The following is a 21,060-nucleotide window of genomic DNA, read 5'->3' on the forward strand; positions in this document are numbered from 1 at the left end:
GTGATGAAGAAGCAAGGAAAATCGTTTGATGGTTGGGGGGTCACCACAACATGAGGAACTGTATGAAAGGGTCGCGGCATCAGGCAGGTTGAGACCCACTGCTGCAAGCAGCCACAACATGAAATGAAGCTCAAAGGCACTACACATGAGGAATGTCTTTAGAGCCTCGCTGTGGGGCCCAACAGCCTAGATGCCCTTGGACCCCTAGGTGGAAGGGACGCTGCAAGCTTCTTTGTATCCACATAAAGCCCCTTCTTTTCTGTTTGGATGTTTTTCACCTCATCCTCTACCCGGGCCATCTCATTGAACTCTCCTCTCTTCTCCTCATTGCTCACATGTAACTCATGCATGGCTTCCTCCTAGTCCTTGGGAGGCTCAGCCAGACCTTTGTTGGTCTGTCCTTTTGCCTCTCTGGGTGCATCATCCTGAGCTGGGCATTGCTGGCTATTTCTCCTTCTGGCTTCCCGCACCCTGAGGCTTTCCCTTATCCTCTGGCATTTCCTCATCTCCCTTTCCCTTCTTTTCCGTGTTTCCCTCCTTTCCTAACTTCCCCTTCTCTTCCGGACTGCCAGCGGCGTCTGGCTTTTCCTTAGTCTATGGCTGGACTTCATTTTCCACCTTACCTTGCTTGTCAGGCTTTCCTTCATTTGCACTGTTGAGTTCTTCCCTGGTGAGCTTCTCTTCCGGATCCAGTGCTGCGGGCTTCCGGAGCGGCACCTCCTCTTTCTCTAGTCGCAGACAGGGCCGGGAACAAAGAGCCGCAGACCTGAAGGAACCTGGAGCAGCAGGGGCCTGCACAGAACAGAGCCTGCGGGTGCGGTGATGTGGGAGGTTGGGGGTTTTAGTATGATTTTTTTCATGTGTAATCCAGGATAAGTAATCCATAGAGACAGTAACTACATCAATAGCTCCTTAGGGTTATAGCCAAGGACGTTAGGGAGAATAGGGACTAATAATAACGGGTACAAGAAAGAAGAAAACGTTTTAAAATTGATTGTGGCAATGATTCCGAAACGCTTTTAAAATATGTTTAAACCACTGAATCGTATGGCATGTGAATTATATGCCAATAAAAATTTTTTAAATATATGGAAAATACATAAATTTTCGGAAAGTAAACAACACACATCTAAATAACTCATGGGTCAAGGAAAAGCTCCCATAGGAATTCATTTATTATTTTGAATAGAACAAGAATGTAAATACCACCTATCTGTTGGGCAAGGTGGCATGCTCCTGTGGCCTGGAAGGCTGAGGCTGCAGGATCACTTTTGTCCCGGAGCTCTGGGCTGCAGTGTCCTACACCGATTGGGTGTCTCTACTAAGTTTGGTATCAACATGGTGACCTCCTGGGTGCCGGAGACCACCGGGTTGCCTAAGAAGAGGTGAACTAGCCCAGGTCAGAAAATACAACCTATCAAAATTTGTGAAATGTAACTAAAGCAATGCTTAAACCTTTGAAATTTATAACTTCAAATACTAAGGTTAGAAAAGAAACATCTAAAAGCAGTGCTATAAGCTTCTACCTTATGAATCTAGGAGAAGAAGAGAAGATTAAACCCAAAGCAATTCGAAGGCAGGGGAAAATCATGTATGCTAAACACTTTTTCGAGAGGAACCAAACGAGGGGCACTTTCTAGCAACTTGATATCCAGAAAGCAGCCTAACCCAGTCCAACTCAAATCCATTGGTCAGATGCTAGCTGGAGACTCTCAGGCTCACAGAGATGAAGCAGGGAGGCAAAGTGGGAAGCTGGGAGATCATATGCATTCAAGGTCAGCAGAAACATGCCAGGCCGCTGACAGCTCCCAAACTCAGTAGGCTGCAGGGGCCCACGACAGGAGACACAGAATCCAGTCTAGCACGCTGGTGAAGCGCAAGAGAGGGCTCCAGCCTCCTCATTGTCTCTCTTATAAAATGGCTACACCCCAAGGAGGTACCAGCAGACTACAAACTGGACTTCACACAGGTGCATCAAGTTGACATTAAATCTAATCGTCGCATAATGACGCGAACAGAAATTAATAAAATATAAAGTGTACAAATCAATAAAATCAATAAAACTGCATTGTTCTTTGAAAATATAACAAAACTGATAAACTCTCTAGCTAGCCTGATCAAGAAGGAAAACGAGAAGGCACAAATTATCATGATCAGTTCGGTAGATTCAAAGTTAAGCATACACTTCCATATACAGTCCAGCAATTCAATTCTTAAGAATCTCCCCAAAAGAAGGGAAACTACACAAAGAACTGAACACAAATGTGCACAGCCACTTTGGTTGTGGTCGCCAAATATTGGAACACTGCAAAAGTTTATCAATACGAGAATGGATCAACAAATCCCAGTATAGCCATATGATGAAATCTTTTTTTCTTTGTTCTCACTGCCATTGAGTCGATGCTGACTCATAGCGACCCCATAGCACAGGGTAGAACTGCCCCCTTTGAGTGTCTGAGACTATAACTGTTTACGGAAGTAGAAATCCCTGTCTTTCTCCGGAGGAGCAGCTGGTAATTTCGAACTGAGGGCCTTGTGGATCGCAGGCCAACTCGCAACCATGCCACCGGAGCTCCTTTATGATGGAATATTATTCAACTTTTTAAAAAGACTATTTATATACACACTTACAGTTCACCAACATTGTGATGGGTAATAAAAGCCAGATAAAACATAAAATGTAGTATATGATTCCATTTGTATAAGATGTCAGAATGACAGAGCTATAATGACAGAAAGCAGCTCAATGGTTGCTTGGGGCCTCAGGTAAGGGGAGGCATTGACTGAAAAGATGAATGAGGAAAATTTGAGCAGGATTAGAAGTATTCTATAAAAGGGGCTGGCAAATAACAGCCTATGGGTCAAATTAGCCCATAAGCTAAGAATTGTTTTGATATTTAAGTGATTAAAGAAATCCAAAGAGGAGATCAGAGTTTTAAAAAATCCAAAGAATCCTATTTTGTTATATGTGAACATTTTATGAAACGCATCTCTCAGTGTTCATAAATAAACTTCTCATGACTGTCTATGATTGTTTTTATGCTAAAGCAGCAGAGTTGAGTAGTTGCAAGAGAGACCATAAGGTCAAAGTCTAAATACATACCATCTGTCCTTTTAAAGGAAAAATATGCTGACCCCTGGGTTATCCCATAAAAGACCATGCAGTTTCCACCTGGCTTGCTAGATTACCCTTTCTTCGAGCCCTGCACTGCCAACTAAGAAACCTGACCACCCTGAGGCTACCATGTTGTGAAGAAACCCAAACCATACGGAGAACCACGCAGAGGGACTCCAGTCAACAGTGCCAGCTGAGCCTGGCTTTCAAGTGATCTCATCCCAGGCACCTGACAGGGACATGAAGACGCCTCCAGATATTCCAGCCCCCAAGTTTTCAAGTCACCCCCTGGTGTCACAGGACGGAAGCAGGCCAGTCCCGCTGTGTTGTCTGTGAATTCTTCATGCCCAGAAGGTATAAGCAGAATAAAATGGCAGCGGTTCTTAGCCACAGAGTTTGGGTTGGTTTGTTTTATAGCAATGCATAACTCAAACAGATAATGTCTACATTAACAAGAAAAGGCTGGGTAATGATTAATCTGGTTTTAAAGGCAAACATCACCACCCACACAAGAAACTAACCAGTTGATCTTTTTTAATATTTCCCCAGTTCCGGTTATTACCTCGTAGAGAATGCAATTTCCACAAAATTCAAGCACAGAACATCAAAAATAACCAAAGCTCGAGAGAGCTGCCACGGTGAGTCATCATGACGCAGGCTGGGTAGACCTGGCAAAGATTGCCTTTCTCTTTTTCTTGAAAAAGGCTATGTTTATCTCCACAATGAAGGACCGGTGGACAAGTTGAAAACAAATGTTATTCACCATATGAACAGGAATAAATGAACAGAAACCTATGACTATCTCAGAGTTGTCGCAAGAATGTTCTATATATTAAAGATTCAGTCATGATGAAAATGATTAGCAAGCTGTCAAAAGGAATGGGTTTCCTTAAAGTGACACCTAAAAACAAAGCCAACAAAAACCATCATACACCATGGTGAACTAGGGAAAGCCTTGGGACGGACACAACCCAGCATGTCCATTTTCGCCACTTAATCATCATTACAATATGACTTATGACTTCCAGCCAGTATAATAAGGCAAGAAGGAATTCAATGAGAATGCATTATGCCCAGGAGCAACGAAAGAAAGAAAGAAAAGGGCACTATTTGTAAGCAGCATGACTTTGGTATATAGAACGTGCTGGATAGAATGCCAAACACGCAAAATCAATTCCATTTTTATATACCATCAAAAATCAGTTTGAAAACGGAATTTTTAAGAGAAACCAGTTGCAGGAGTATCACATACATAAATCCACCAGCGGTGTGCCAAAACTCTAGAGAAAAGTAAGGAGGATGCTACCTGTGCAATTATAATGGGCTGAAAGGGGTCCTTCCCAAAATTCAGGTCCACTCACACCTCAGCGTGTGACCTGATGTGGAAACAGGCTCTGTGCGAGCCCTAATGAGATGAGGTCACACTGAATTGGAATGAGTGTCACACTTACGAGTAAAGGAGAGACCACAGGGATATGCCCGCTCAGAGGGAGAGGCCACGTGAAGATGAAGGCAGAGGTGGTAGTGGTGCAGCTGCAAGCCAAGGAACGCCTAGGGATGCCAGCACCCAGCCGAGGGAGGCAAGGAAGGCTCCTCCCTGACTGCCTTCAGGGGGAGCTTTACACACCTTGATCGAGGACTTCTGGCCCCCAGAACTGTGAGACCGTTTCCTATGGCTGCTGGAACAAATGTTCCCAAAGGCTGGCTTAAAACAACAGAAATTTACTAATATGAGCATTCCTAGAAATGAAAGGGAAAAAGAAATTAAAGGAAACTCAGATAAGAAGACTCGAGATAAAAAAATAAACAGCAACAAAAAGAAAACTCAAGATCTTAAAAGTAACATACTCAAAAACAAAACCATATTCCCCACTAGCTCCATCAGCTAAACCTCCAACCTCACTGCCATTGAATCAATTACAACTGCCCCTGTGGGTTTCTGGGACGGTAACTCTTTACAGGGGGAGAAAGCCCCATCTTTCTCCCAACAGCCAAACCTAGTCATTTATACATTGTGTACATAAAGTGGGATTGGCAAACTTTTATTTTCATTCTGTGGGTTCTCATATTTAAAGTTCTCTGCCAGTTTTGAAAACATTAAGATGCTTTCGTATTGCACTGATTGCAATTCCATTTGGAATAATGTCTGACATGTGATATACAAATAGATCCCCAGACCAAACCAAACTCATTGCAATCACATCGATGCTGACTCATAGCGACCCTTTAGGACAGGGCAGAACTGCCCCTGTGAGTTTCCCAGTCTATACATTTCTACGGAGTAGAAACCCCATCTTTCCCCCACGGAGCAGTTGGTGGTTTTAAACTGCCGACCTTGCTGATCATTGCCCAGTGCACAGCCATTACGCCACTGGCACTCCTAAACAGATAGACACCTTCTCTGTCTTTTCCAAAAAGTATAAACAACTATGATGGAAAATTTTCAGAAGCATTCTTCTGGGACACTCCGGGCTGGAAGCAAAAACACAGGGTTGGCAGCTATGAGTGGGTGGTCTGCTGCAAGACTTTGGGGGTCTCAGCCTGCCTGAAAGGTTTTAAGACTCCTGCCCTCTGAGAAGGAGCTCTGGTTGCACTGTCAGCTCAGCGTCGGGCTGCTAACTGCAAAGCTGGCAGCCTGAAGCCACCAGTGACTCCGCGGGAGAAAGGTGAGGCTTTATATTCCTGTCCAGAATCACAGTCTCAGAAACCCACAGGGGCCGGTCTACTCTATCCTACAAGGTCACTATGAGTCAAAATTGACTCAATGGCTGTGAGCCCCTCAGAAAAGCTAAGGGGGAAGCCAAATTACTTAGGCAATTCCGCATTCATTTTCTCTGGAGCCCTGGTGGCACAGAGATTCGGTTCGGGACTGCTAATGGAAAGCTCAACACTTTGAACCTGCCCTCTATTCTACAGCAAGATGGAATCTGCTTCTGTAAAGATTACAGCCTTGGAAACCCTAGGGGGGGAGTTCTGCTCTGTTCTATGGGTCAGAAATGGAACGGGTTTCATTTTGCTTTATTCATTTTATTCCTGATCATTCAAAGGCCAAGCCAGTTGTCGTTGAGTCCATTCTACCTCATGGTGACTCCACGTGTGTCAGAGTAGAACTGTGCTCCGGAAGGTTTTCCAATGGCTTCTTTTTCAGAAATTGGCCACCGGGCCTTTCTTTTGAAGTGCCTTTAAAAGGACTTGACCCTCCAACATTCTGATTAGCAGCTGTGATAGGTTTATTGTACCAACCTGGCCAGTAGGAACATGTGCGATTAATCAGGTCACAATTTGATTGGAAGGCAAAGAGATAAATGGCTCGGCAAGGCCCACCCCTGGCTCGCTCTTGCTCTCTGGTGATCAGACCAGCATGCAGCTGCTTTAGCTAGTTCTCTGTCTCAACTTGTGAGCGACACTCCCTGTGGGACAGCCAATCCGGGGATCGTGTTGCTAGAGCTTGAGGTTCCTGCAAGACCTTCTTTGCCACGCTGCTGGTGTGTACATCGCTTGAGCTTGATGCTGGTGGATTCTGTCATCTTGCACTGCTTGAGTTCGATATCCCATCTGGGTCTGCTTCGCTCAGCTGCTGAGCTGCTGACTGTTGGTGACCCATCCTGCTGTTTGCTGCCTGTGGGCAAACTCTGCCTGCATTGCCTGAGGGAAGACTCAGCTCTCTGCCTCCTTGACCTTGGACCCGGCAGCCCTCATACAAGGGAGTTGAACTGAGCCCTCTATACGGCTATGTGGACTAATTCATTGTTATATTCCTTTGTGTTGTATAAATCTATCTATATGTGTATATATAGATAAATCTATCCATATATAAAATCATAAGTGTCCTGGTTTTGTTTCTCTAGAGAACCCTGCCTGCCACAGCAGCTGAGTGTGTTAAATGTCCGTTAGAAAGGTCATTAGAAAGGTCTTTATAACTGGTAGGGAAGAACCTTCCTGGTATCTGGTTACATGCCGACCTGCTAACACAAAGCGAGCAGTTTGAAACCAGCAGTCACTCCATGGTAGACAGATGGGCTTTCTGCCCTATAGACAGTTACAGTCTTGGAACTCACAGGGACAGTTTTACACTGTCCTATGGGGTCACTATGACTCGACATCAACTCCATGACAGTGAGTGAGTAGCTGATAGGGAATGTATACACAGGTTGACTGATTTTCAACACAAATATTTCTGTAAGGATTTATGGCATCGCTCCCAATACACTCAGTGCACGAAGTTGGTATCTCCTCTTGGTCAAAATTTCATCAGGTCCTTTTCAAAGCCAACTTAATTCCATTTTCCCAGAACCCTGGTGGAGCAGTGGTGAAAGCTCATGGCTGTCAACCAAAGGATTATGATCAATGGCTTGAACCCACCAACCCATCTGCAAGAGAAGATGTGACAGTCTGCCTCTAGAAACATTTACAGCTTTGGAAACCCAATGAGGCAGTTCTCCTCGGTCCTAAAGGGTTGCTATGAGTTGAAATCAACTCCACAGTACTGGATTTGGTTGGTTTTTGGGGGGTGTGTGTGTGTGTGTGTGTTCACACATATATACCAACACACACACACACACCCCAAGCCGGACGGACTGTTGCCTTAGGGAAAGGTTGTAGGTTTGCTCCTCAGTCCCTCTCTGACACCCCACCTCCTTAAACACCAAAATGGCCTTTACCTGAATTCCTATATGTTGTTTATACCTAATTGAGATCTTCATTTTGATTTACCTAAGTATTTGAGGGTATATCTCTTTGTGCAAACAGACTACATGGTTGTTTTAAGACAACTATTAATTTTTAAGTCGATGTGTGTTATATGATTGCATAACAAATTACCATAAATTTACCAGCTTAAAACAATGCTCATGTATTAGTTTACAGTTCTGTACACATTGGGCTGCTAACTGCGAGATCAGCAACTCAAATCCACCAGCCACTCTGCAGAAACCACTCGGAGGTTCTCTGCTCCTGCAAAGACAGATACTCTTGGAAACCCAAAGGTTTCCTACATAGTCTCTATCAGTTGGAATGGACTTGAGCTTGAGTTTTAGACGGAAGGGGGGGGGGCGGGCGGGGGGATTAGTCCTGAACTAAAAATTGCTCCAGATCCACCTACCTAACAAATCATGAAGGCAAGATCGCACAGGATTAACCTATCTTCCAATAACTGAACTTCACCCCACAGCAAACATCAAGACTAATAACAGGAAGGCAGAACATCCAGCACTCACAAGGTAAAATTCACAATGTCTAATATCCAGTCAAAGATTTCCAGACATGCAACTACAAACCACTGCCACTGAGTCAATTCTGACTCATCTTGATCCAACAAAGAGGAAATTTTTACTTCGGCTTAAGTAAAGATTGCTTAGATATGACACTGAAATCTTAATCTCTCTTTGGATAACAAATGAGAACTTAGACTTCATGAAAATTAAAAATCTTTGTACTTTGAAAAACACTGTTAAGAGAATGAAGAGATAAGCTGCAGACCGAGAACAAATATTTATTTACACATGACATACTTTGTAAGAGATGGTGTTTAAAATATATAAAGCCCCGCCCCCAAAAAATGCAATGATGCATAAACAACCCAATTTAAAATTGGGAGAGTGATCTGAAGAAACACCTCACCAAAGGAGATAAAAGGGGACTCTACAAAGCTTATGGGATTAAAATGGAATAGAAAAATAATGGAATTTTTTCCTTAAACTTTTTGAGGCCCCTTGTACATGGATGGCAAAAAAAAAAAGCACTCAAAAAGATAACGAAATGCAAATGAAAACCACAATGAGACATCACTACACATCCATTAGAATAGTGAAAATTAAAAAGCTTGACCATACCATGTGTCTTAGGTATCTAGTACTTCCATAATAGGAATACCACAGTGGATGGCTTTAAGAAACAGAAATTTATTTCCTGAAAATTTAGGAGGCCAGAAGTTTGAATTCAGGGCATCAGCTCTCCAAGAAGGTCATTGGTGGGCATCAATATTCTCCTGAGTCTAGGAGGTTCACAGCAAAAGAACACTGGGTCCAAAAGACATGCTCTACTCCCAGCTATTCTTCCTGGGTGGTAGTGAGGTCTCTCTGCATACTGCACTCATTGCTCCCCTTGTGCTTCTTATACACAAAAGGTGTGACTCAAAAAAGGGTGTGACTTGAGTAAAGGCATGACTTGAGCCTAACTGCTTGTAAGACTGACAAGAGGCATTTTGGGTGGACGCAATTCAGTTCATGATGCCATGTATTTCTAAGGACACAGAGGAACTGTGACTCTCATTCCATGCTATTAGTAATGTAATAAAAATGGTACAAGCTTATAGCTATACAAAAACTTGGACATAAATGTTCATGGCAGTTTTGTTTGTAACAGCCAGAAACTGAAAAGAATCCAAATGCCAATCAACAGGTAAATGGATAAACAAATTGTGGTATATCCATATAACGGAATGCTATTTAGGAATAAAATGGATAAAAAATCAATACACGAAACAACATGGATCAATCTCAAAGTATTTATCTCATTTGAAAGAAGTCAGAGAATAATGCATGCTCAGTTTATGATTTCATTTATGTAACATTTACAAAAATGCAAAATAACCTTTCGTGACAGAAAGCAGTTCAATGGTTGCCTGGGATGAGGGTCCGGTGGGGAGGAGCCAGAGGGGAAGGATTACAAACAGGCACAAGGAAAACGTTGAAGATGATGATGTTGTCGCTGTTAGCTGCCCTCGAGTATGTCCGTACAACAGAAGGAAACATTTCCTGGTCCTGCGCCACAATTGTTCTTCTGTTTGAGCCTAGTGATGCAGTGGCGATCCATCTTGAGGAAGGGCTTCCTCTTTTTATCTTCCCTGTTAGATAGGCTCATTGCTTGATTGTGGTGACGCTTTGAAGAAGCCCAAACCAAGGCGCTTCCAAAAGTTCATGGGAAAATTCCATTATCTTTCCATTCTGTGTTTCCACAAACTCTTTGAGCTCCCTTTACAGATACATGGAATATATCTATATATACATGTATGTATGCATGCATATATATGTCAAACCTTTAAAACTTAAGATTTTTTTAATATGGGCAGTTTCTCTTTTTCTTTTTTTTTTAGGTTCTTGGGGGCTTTAATGAATAAATCAGGCAATCAACACACAGCGCCTGGCATCGATTGACTACTCTGCTATCGTTTGCTCGGAGAGTAGTGTTTCCCAGGAACCTCTAGAACTCTGGGTCGCTCATCTAAACAGTGGCTCTAAGCTGGGGGGTTGTCTCTTACCACTGGGGCACATTCAGCAATCCTGGAGGCATTTCTGATCGTCACAACTGGCGAGGGGGTGCAACTAACATCCAGTGGGTAGACCGCAGAGATGCTGCCAACCACCTACAATGCACAGTAGAGTCCCTCGCCTGCAGAGTCCCAACAGGAATGAAGACACGCTAAACATGGAGATGATACCGGTATTACTCAGGAATTCCTCTTCTTCATCTGTGCCCTTGTCCGTGAAGTCCTCCTCGCTGGCGCTCAAATGGCTGGAAGTGGCCTTCCTCTCGGCATCCTGCTCCCCGCCGGAGCCCACGTGCACCGAACAGTTGGTGCTCATGGGACAGCGTGGCATGTCGGACAGGGAGACCCTGCGGCCGGTGCCCCAGCTCAGCATGGGCTTGCCGATCAGGATCTTGGGGGACGCTGTCATGTCGAAGCTGAGCTTGACCTTGTCTTGCTTGTCCACCTTGGCGGTGCCGGCACTGGGGTTGGTGGGGTGGAGCAGCATTGGGCTGTTGGGCATGTGGGGTGTCCAGAAGGGAGAGTAGGTAAAGACTCCACACTTCTGCAGAGGTTCCCCACATAGACCTCCATCTCCTGCATGGCACTGTTGAAGCTGCTTTTCGTCTTTTTCACAGAAGCAGGGATTTCTTTAGACACGAGGTAGCAATTATTGATCGGGACCCAGGCCCTGTCATGTTGTCCAAAGAAACGGGCATCAACGTGCCCATCTTTGCCCCTCATTGCTTTGGCAGGCCAGGACGGAAAGCCCTTCAGTTTGGCCCAAACCTAAGGATGTGGATTTGGTACAAGGTTCGCACAACCAGTTACCTCGCTTTTGGCAAGCAGCTAGGGACATTCCGGACACACTTCGATTTCGTTCATCTTATGTTCACAGATTTTGATGACTGCTTTCGCTATTTGCGTCAATTTGTGATGTCCTCGCTATAAATGATGCAGTTGTGCAAAATCCATTTCGCGTCGGCCAGGAAGGCTTCTGCATCCGTACATTTTCTTTTTAGCGTTCTTTTCCAATGCGCAAAGCTCCATGGGGTGAAAGATGTATCCTGCGTAGTCAGGGTGCTGCTGCAGCGGACGGGCTTCTGGGATGCGTCCGTCCCCGGCTGCTTCTTTTCTGGATGGCGAACTTGAGCAGCTAAGACAGCTTGTTCGATGGTGAGCATGGTCGTGGCTTTGCCCTGAGTCTCGATGCACTCGGCCACGGTGATTTTCTCACATCCAGGACAAAACCAGTCCCCCTCTGGTGCCGATGTCAGTCTCAGACACTTAGCGTGACAAACCCGGGAGAGAGCTCACAGCAAAGGACTTGGCCTTGCCGGTGACAACCCCAGCAGCAGAAATCATTCCGTCCATCAACAGGATCTGTGGTGAGTGGCTGCTTCATACAGTAAAACGTATCTTAGTTCTGACTGTTCCTTACTGTTCAATAAGCCAGGTTTCTTTTTCTTTTTAATGGGGCGTGTGGACATGTCCTGCTGGGGCGAGTGGCCATTGGAGGGGTGCGGAGGCCTGGGGAACTTTCTTTTCTGGGTTGTTGGCTGTGCGGAGCCGGGGTCTTTGGAGCGAGGAGTGGAGATATCCAGGCCCTCTACCACCTCCTGTTCGGTTTTTATTTCCTCTTTAGCCAAGCTTGGCGACAAGTCCCCAACTTTTACGCAGGGGGTGAGGCAGGGGACCAACCCCGCTTCAGTCAAGTGTTCAGGCCTCTGTGAGGGAGTCTTTTTTATTTTGTTACAGGTTGTTCGCTTCTTCCATTCAAATTACTAGCCCAGTTGTCCTGTATCTATAGACACAAATCGCCGAAGAAACAACCTTCAAGTGGTCGGCAACGGTTTTCATCTGAAGCAAGCAGCCTGCTAAATGTAGATGCGTCCCTCACACAAAATAAGACGTCGGGGATGCTGAAGGCGCTCTTCAAGCTCAAGGCGAAGAGGGCAAACGTTCGCTATTAAGAAATATGCGCCGCCCCCCTCCGGCACACACACAGGTTCTTCCACCTGGATGCCCACACTAGTTTCTAGTTTGGGGTGAGAGGAAAGGCATTTTAACAAAGGGCCCGACAGGCAGGCAGTCCTCTGCTATGGGGAGATGGTTAACCTTCGTCTTCCGAACCCCTAGAAGGCAATTTTCCTCTCTGTGCAGTTTCTCGTATGTCAATTATACCTCAGTAAATACTGGAAGAAACCCTTAGATTTTGCTTCATCACCCCCACAGAATAATGGACCTGTATTGTATTATATAGTTTTGGCAGTAGGGAGGCAGGAAAAAAATTGGCAGAGGTTTATCTTTTGAAGGATTTTTTTAAATCCAGTAATTCGTTTTCTCAAACTGTTCCCCATTCAAAACATGGACTCTCTTGCAAGAGAAAAAGCCCACTAATCCCAAACATACCCCAGTGGACCAATGATTTCTTGGTTTTGACTAAAGATCAAAAGGTAGACTTTGGAACTCTGCTTCTGAGAAGATGGAATAAATGTACTTTTCCCTATTTCTTCTTCCAAGTACCACACACACCACCAACAACAACCTGGCCTTTATATTTAAAATAAACATAAGAAGACTGAAAGTTAGTGTGTTAGTTAGGGATGACTAGAGAAACAAATCCAGAGATACTCCTACGTGTATAAGAAAGAACTTTATATAAAAGGGCAATTGTATATTGAGAAAATATCCCAGCCCAGTCCAGATCAAGTCCCTAAGTCTGAGATTAGCCCATATTTCCAATACCAGTCTATAAATTCCTCTTCAGACTCACACAACACATGCAATGACACTGAATGCAGGAAGATCACAGGCCAGTGGATGAAAAGTCTTGTGGATCCAGTGGCAGTAGAAGCATCTCAGAGCTAGCGTGGGTCTCCATGTGACTCCTCCAGCTCCAGGGCACTGGCTCCATCAGCATAGCTCCATGTAGCTTGCCAATAGGAAGATGACAAGAGAGATATTTATCTCCGTAGTGCCTCCAAATGAGGTCATCAAGCTGTGACCTGATTGACAGGCTAGACTCTACCCCTTCACAAATTGACAGAGTATGAAACTGCAACAGTTAGAGAGAAGACAGACCAATAGGGACCATCTCGGGACCTAAGGGACAACATAAGTGCCCTGGGGTTTCTTCTCATGTTATATAGACCAGATTGGAGAAACCAAGGACTTAAACATATTAAGAGGCACAGACAAAAATATCCTGTTCACTGTAGCCAAAGCAAAGAAAAGGGACAGCCTGGTGAGACTGAAAAGTTTTAGATAATAAACCACTCTACTCCAGCCATACACCCCATGGGATGTTTTGGGCCCACCCTGCCTGCAAAGACTAAGTGGGGGACTTAGACTTCCACCCTTGGTAGCTTATAATGAGGTATTCCTCCACTTGGGTAATATTAGACAAGGCCCCATGGGGAGGCAGAACTTTCATCCTTTCTGGGTTGTAATGAACCCCCAATCTTGGCGTTAGTGGAATCCACATGGGGAAACTGGACTTGCACCTCCACCTGGTCTAACAATGCAGTCCTTCTCAGCTCGAGTGTGGGGTCAGAGGAGACCCAGTGGCGCTCAGTGGGAATGAAGCCATTCCTCTCCACCACAGCCTCAGTAAAGACTATGGAAGGTGTCATCATACTTTTAACTCTCCCACCCAGAGGGATATCGGTGGAGACCAAGCATAGGGTCTACACACTCCCTCCACTCAGCAGGAATAAGGAGGACCTCTCCCCAATAGCCAGGAGAACGCAAACATCCCCCTTCCAACCAACTGCCTTATAATTGATTCCAAATCCTGGTGACTCCCTGTGTGTCAGAGTACAAGTGTATCCCATGGGGCTTTCAGGGGCTAAGTTTTTGGAAGCAGATCACCAGGACTTTTTTCAGAGGTGCCTCTGGGTAGACTCAATTAGTAGCCAACTTCACTGCCATAATTAACAGTAATATGGCAGAGCCTCCATTTCCTCTGCCAATTGGTATCAGAGGAGCCTACTACAGCACACGATTTAGATAATACCTAATGCAAACTTATTACCATTGAGTAAATTCTGACTCCTCGAATCCCTGTAGGGCAGGCTAGAACTGCCCCCAGGGGTTTCCAAGACTGTAACTCTTCAAGGGAGAAAAGCCTCATCTTTTTCTCATGCAGCTGGCTACTGGTTGCAATCTGCTGATCTTGTGGTTAGTAGACAACACATACCTGCTATGCTACCAGCGCTCCCTAAACAATATCTGGAATCGGGCAATACTCAACGTGCCCAGGTTTCCATTTTTTTAAAATCTTATTATACCAGAAAACAGAAAGACTTCAACTTGTATGAGAAATGACAATTTGCAATGGTTAAGTCCAAGATGACAGGATTGTTTGAATCATACGACAAGGATTTGAAAACTGCTATTCAAGATATAATTGTGCCCCCACCCCAGCCCCAAAAACAGATATGTCAACTTGGCGAGCAATGATTCTCAAAATTATGTGTCCTTCATTTTGTGATCTGATGAGATTATCCCATGGATTATAAATCCAACACTATAAAGCTATGATGTTAATGAGCCAGGAATAAAGGCAGTTGGGGTGATGAGACAGGATACAATCAACAGGTTTATATTGTATTTTGAGATATACGAGAGTAAACAAATGAACAGAGCTCAGAAAGCTCTAAGTACCACCAATAAAGAACAGCTTGGAGTGAGCCACATCCTTTGGACCTGGAATCCCTGTGCTGAGAATTTCCTAGATTCTGGTGGTATAGTGGTTACAAGTTGGGTTGTGCTGCGATCCACAAGGTACGCAGTTCGAAACCACCAGCAGCTCCAAGGGAGAAAGACTGGGCTTTCTACTCATGTAAACAGTTACAATCTCAGACACCCGCAGGGGGTCACTATGAGTCAGCATGTTCTCAAGGACAGTGAGTTGGGAATGAGAAAGAAGGTTGATGAAAGAAACAGAGGCCCCAGGGAACACCAGGCCCAGGATGTTGAAAAGACACAAAGACCTTCCTCCAGAGCCTTTCCCTAGAATTAGTACCCTGAATTCTGGTTTCTAGCCTCCTAAACTATGAGGCAATAAATATGTTTTTTAAAGCCATCCAATTGTGGTAGTTCTGTTATGGAAGTACCAGATAGCTAAGAATTTGGCACCAGAGGAGAGGTGCTGCTTTAAAAGATACCTAAAGCGTGGAAGCAGTTTGCCAATTGAAGAATGAGTAGAGGCTGGCAGAGTTTTAAAGTGCCTAAGCTAACAGGCTGGCGTGCTTGAAACCAGTAGTGGGATTGCGGACATCAAAGCCCATTCTAGTGAGCTCTCCGAAGAAAGACAGGAGAGCTGTAGGAGTGAAAGCAGCGCACACAGTGAGAAGCATCAGCAGAGAAACAGGAGCAACAGAACCAAATCAGCACAAAAACCCAACCACGGAGCAAGAACACTGAGTTCTTTGGGCTTAGGCTTACTGGCAGAGTGGGATGGATACCTCTGAGAATTCATTGGTAGAGCTGAATACTTGCCGAGTAGGCCCGAGGCCAAGGTGACCCGAGAAGCCTGAGGATCACGGAGGCTGAGAAGCCAAGGAAGCAAAAGAGCCAACGAACATAGAAAGCAGAGGTGCCACAGTCTCAAAGGGTGGTACCTCTTGGATCTCAGAGTAAGATCATCACTTGATTCCAGAATGTGGCGCGGCTTTTCACAAGTGCCAAGGTCATAGAGCCAGAGCTGAAAATCAAGGTGAGAGAACAGGGCAACGAGGCCGAGGGAATAGAACAGGGTCTGCCAGCCGAGGCTGAGGGGATAAAATCAACACTCGATTGGACTAAGAGGATGGTGTTGCCCAAGCCTGAGGGAGTAGAGTTGTCGTTCTAGTGGGTGTGGAAAGTGGAGTAGTAGTTAACAGGCCTCCACCCAGAATCCAGAGAATGTGGACAATTACATGGTCTACGATGCTGAGACTGACAAAATGAAGAGGTACAGCATCACATTAAGTGTCAAAGCAAGCATTTCAAGACCTATCTTAAAATGCAATGCTGTCAGGAATAGGGTAAAATCCATATGCTGACAAGGAAGACCAGTTCCTATGACCATTACCAAATTTATGAATGAGCCACTAATGAATGCCAAAGATAAGACACTGCCAGTTTCTACCAGCTTTTGCAGCCTGAAATTGATCAAACTTGAAACTCACTCATTGCCAGAAAGTCAATTCTGAATCACAGTGACCCTATAAAACAGGATAGAACTGGCCCCAATGGGTTTCCAAGTCTGTAATCCTTTACAGGAGTAGAAAGCCTTATCTTTCTATTGCAAAGCAGCTGGTAACCTTGTGGCTAACAGCCCAATGCACAGGCACGCTGCTACCAGAGCATGCAACCAATGTGCATTCATAGTTACTGGTGATTAGAAGGCAAAACCTAGAAACCAAGAAAGATGAGTAATTTGGGGAACGCAACCATAGTGATAAAAAAATATGTCAGAGGTCGCATGATGGAATTTTGCAAGACAAACCTATTCATTGGTCATACTTATTTTCAACAACATAAATACATGTGGACCTCACTGGATGAGATACAAGGGATCAAGTCAACTACATCTGTGAGAAGAAGTAATGAAGAAGCTCAATATCATCAGTTAGAATAATGCCAAGGACCAACTCTGGCACAGACCATCAATTGCTCATACACAAGTTCAAATTGAACTCGAAGAAAATTAAAGAGTGAATGTATAATCTCAAGAATATCTCAACGAATTTAGATACCATCTCAAGAGCAGATTTGATACACTGAACATTAGTGACCGAAGGCCACACAAGTTTTGGGATTACACCATACAGGAAGAAATGAAAATATTATTAAAATGACAAGAAAGAAAGAAAAGATGAAAAAACCGAAGTCAAAAGAGACTCTGAAATTTGTTCTTAAATGTAGTGCAGCTAAACTGAATGAAAGAAATAATGAAGGAAAAGTGCTTAAACAGATTATTACAAGGTTAGCTCAAGAAAATAAAAAGAATTATTATAATGAAATGTGAATACACCCAGAGTTAGAAAAACAAAAAAGGACAGATTTGACATTTTTTAAGCAAAAGGAGTGAATAAAAAAAATTCAAGCCTCGAGTTGCAATATTAAAAGAGTCTATAGGGAAAATATTGAAAGATGCAGAAAACATCAAAAAATGAAAGAAGGAATACACATAAAAGTCATGACACCAAAAATAAAGGTCAATGTTAAACCATTTCAAGAGGTAGCATATGATCAAGAACCAATGGTATTAAATGAAGAAGTGTAAAATGCACTGAAGGCACTGATGAAAAACAATGTCCCAGGAATTGACAGAATACTGAGGTAGTTAATTTATTGTGCCAACCTGGCCAATAAACACATGTGGGGTTAATTGAAGGGCAGAGAGATAAATGGATGGGTGAGCCTCGCCTTTCTAGTTCTTGAGTCTCTTGCTTTCTGATGGTTGGACCAGGGTGCAGCTGCCTTAGCCAATTCCCTGCTTCAGCCGGCAAGGCCCACTTCCTGCAAGATATCCCTGAGGAGAAACCACATGAACCTACCCCAGTGCAGCTCTGGGTGCTGGAGCAGCTGCATGGAGACCCCTGCCAGCGCTGAGATGCTTACACATTCACTGACTCGGCTTTCCTCCTGCACTCGGCATCATTGCGTCTGTTTTGTGAGATGGAGAACTTTGTGGATTGGTGTGGGACATATGGGTTAATGTTGGACTTGTGGGCTTGGGCAGCACTGGGTTGGGATGTTTTCTTGATGTGCACTTAACCTTGATATAAAACTCTCTCTCAAAAAAAAAAAAAACAACAAAAAACCTCTCTCCTATACATGAGTTTCTGTGGATTTGTTTCTTCAAAGTACCCAGACTAACACAAATACCAATTGAGATATATCAACCAACCGATGCAAAACTGGAGGTGCTCGCTCAAAATTTGGAAGACAGCTACGTGGCCAACTGACTGGAAAAGATCGACATTTATGTTCCTTCCAAAGACAGCTGATCCAGAGGGGTCGACCAAGAAGATCCAGGAGCGGAGCATGCTCCTTTAGACTAAGGATCCCTATGCTGGAAACCTACTAGACTCAAGGGAGTTCTCCAGTCTATCAGACTCAGTGATGCTGAAAGGGGACAAGGGCCTCGCTCCTAAACTGTAAGCCAAGACAGAGAGAACACTTTCCGCTAGAGCTAGAAATTGGTTTGGATTTCTTGCCTTAAGGGTGACCAGTGAATGGTGGGCCAGGACAATCATAATACTATTTTAACACCCTCCTTGCTTTCTTATGACATGTATCAATCTGGTAGGATGGTTCTGAAAGTTTCGCCCTATCACCACCCCCTATTGTTTGTATAAATAGTATCCAATCACTTAAGTGTTTAATCTATACAAGTCAATAATTCATATACTATGGTTTTTAGCCAGCCTGTACTTGTATCACGATGAGTACAAGAAAGAAAATGTTCTAAAATTGATTGTGGTAGAGATTGTACAGTTCTTCTTGATAGAATTGAATCGCTGAATTGTACATGTGGATTATGTGCCAATAAAACAGGTTAAATAAAAGGCAAGTTATATTAATTTAGTCTGATAAAATTATAATATTTTTTATAACTCACTGCCATCCAGTTGGTTCCAACTCGTCATTGGAATATAGGACAGAGTAGAAGTGCCCCTGTGGATTTCTGAGACTATAAATCTTTACAGGAACAGAAAGCCTCATCTTTTCTCCCACCATATTATCTTACAAAGCACTTACTATACGCTAGTGACAAAGACAGAAGAGGGATTTCCTGCCTGCTGAAAAGGAACGAGCAGAGGACCCTGTGAGCACAGGCTTGGCAAACATGTTAACCTTGAAACCAGGTCATAGTGAATATCCTGACACAAGACTGTAAACAAAACTCACTGCTGTCCAGTGGACCCCGATTCACAGTGACCCTATAGGACCGGGTAGAACTGCCCCTGCGAGTTTCTGAGGCTATAACTCTTCAGGGGGCAGAAGCCCTGTCTATCTCCTGAGGAGCAGCTGGAGGTTTCGAATTGCTGACCTCGCAGTTAGCAGCTCAAAGTGTAACCCATCTGAAAGCACGCTGACCCAGAGCCAGAGCTGAGATACAACACAAAGAAACTATACAAGAGACTCAAGAGTAGACCGAGCAGCTAACAAGAAAGGTGCCTGACCATCTGCTGAGCTGCAAAGCCCCCACCCCTTTGATTGTGCCTCTTAAAACTTGGCCCTTCTTCACCTGGTGGGAAAGACTTACTTCATTTCTTTTGAAGTGATCCTAAAACTGGCTTAACTCTTGGCTGCTGTGTGCATGTGCGCGCGAGGGTGGCTGATCTCTGGACCCTACAAACAACACGGGTGTGGGTGGAGCTTGCTAGGTCCCCAGTGGATGACAAGTCGCCTCTGAACGTCACACTAGCTTCAGAAAATGAGTTGAGCAGTAGCCCCCTTTTTTTTCCTATCTCTGAAAGAATATGTATAAAATTGAAATGATCGATTCCTAAAAGGTATGATATACCTTACTTCTGAGCATATTATTTATTTCCTAGGAAGATTGAGCGACAGAATAAAACTTCATTTATTGGGTACAGGTGACAAAGAGATGAGGAAGGAAAGGAAAGGGGAGTAAGTCCGGGGCAAGTGTCTGCAAGATGATACGGAGTTTTACGCATCATATCTGCTCACTTCGCATTGACTAAGTCCCATGGTCACACCTAGCTTCTGGGGAGCCCTGGAATGCAGTCTCTGGCAGGGCAGTGGTTGTGTACAGGAAGAAAAGGGAAATGGATTTGGAAGGTCACATTCCTTCATGTTTTAAATGATATAAATACATGTGGTGTTGCTCTTTTTCCTTCATTGCCTGTGTTCCGATGTGTTGGCGCACTTTACAATAGTCTCCTATCATTTTCACTTTCCTTATGGATACTTCTCCTCCATGCTGATACTGTTTATTTGTGCCTGTCAGCTCTCCATTCGCTTCCCACCCCAAGAGATTTGTACATTTGAGTAGCCTTTTACCTAGACCTATGTTTAACTTTAGCCTTTCAGTTGTATTTCACAGTCTATGAAACTAATTTCTTTCTCGACTTGCTCCTCCAACTTTTCTATTGAGTTTTAAATTTCTGCTTTAATATTTCTAATCGCCCAGTGCTCTCTCTCTCATCATTCCTTTTTTGTTAACATGTTCTTTTTTTCTGGACGGAATGTCATGCTATAAATAACAGATTTGGGGGTGTATATATTTTTTTAAAGTTTTCCTTTCTCTTCATACTTTCTGTTTCTTTCCTGTTTTGCTTGATTTGTTGTTTACTCACTGTTGTTCATGTTTGAAGCTTTAGACGTTTGCTTAAAATTTTTCAAATGTATAGGTTTTTCATTGATGTGTTTGTCATTTATTTATAATGTCATTTCAGCGTGGTCAGAATGTAGTTTGTGTCCCATCTTTTCTTTGAAATTTGTTGAGACTTGCTTCATTATTTAGTAAATGTTCTGCGTATTCTGGAAAAGAATGTGAATTCTCCAGTTAAAAGGCATAGTATTCTAGGAGGAGGGGGAAGAAAATGGCTATCAGATAGGACTCATCCCTCTGGAGCTCCTGCTGCCAGACCAGAAAATTGGGAGGTAAGGCAAAGGAAACGGGGAGGTGGAGTCCTGAAATTAGAACTAGGGTACCAGGGTTTCTCCTGAACAC

At 43.9% G+C, this 21,060-nt stretch overlaps 1 pseudogene; it reads right to left on the reverse strand.

Annotated features, from left to right (window-relative positions):
• Positions 1-594: 594 nt before the first annotated feature.
• On the reverse strand, positions 595-13,458 carry LOC142433310 (MYND-type zinc finger-containing chromatin reader ZMYND8-like; annotated as a pseudogene).
• Between the last annotated feature and the right edge of the window lie 7,602 nt (positions 13,459-21,060).

Source organism: Tenrec ecaudatus, chromosome X (genome assembly GCF_050624435.1).
Source record: "Tenrec ecaudatus isolate mTenEca1 chromosome X, mTenEca1.hap1, whole genome shotgun sequence".
Taxonomy (NCBI): domain Eukaryota; kingdom Metazoa; phylum Chordata; class Mammalia; order Afrosoricida; family Tenrecidae; genus Tenrec; species Tenrec ecaudatus.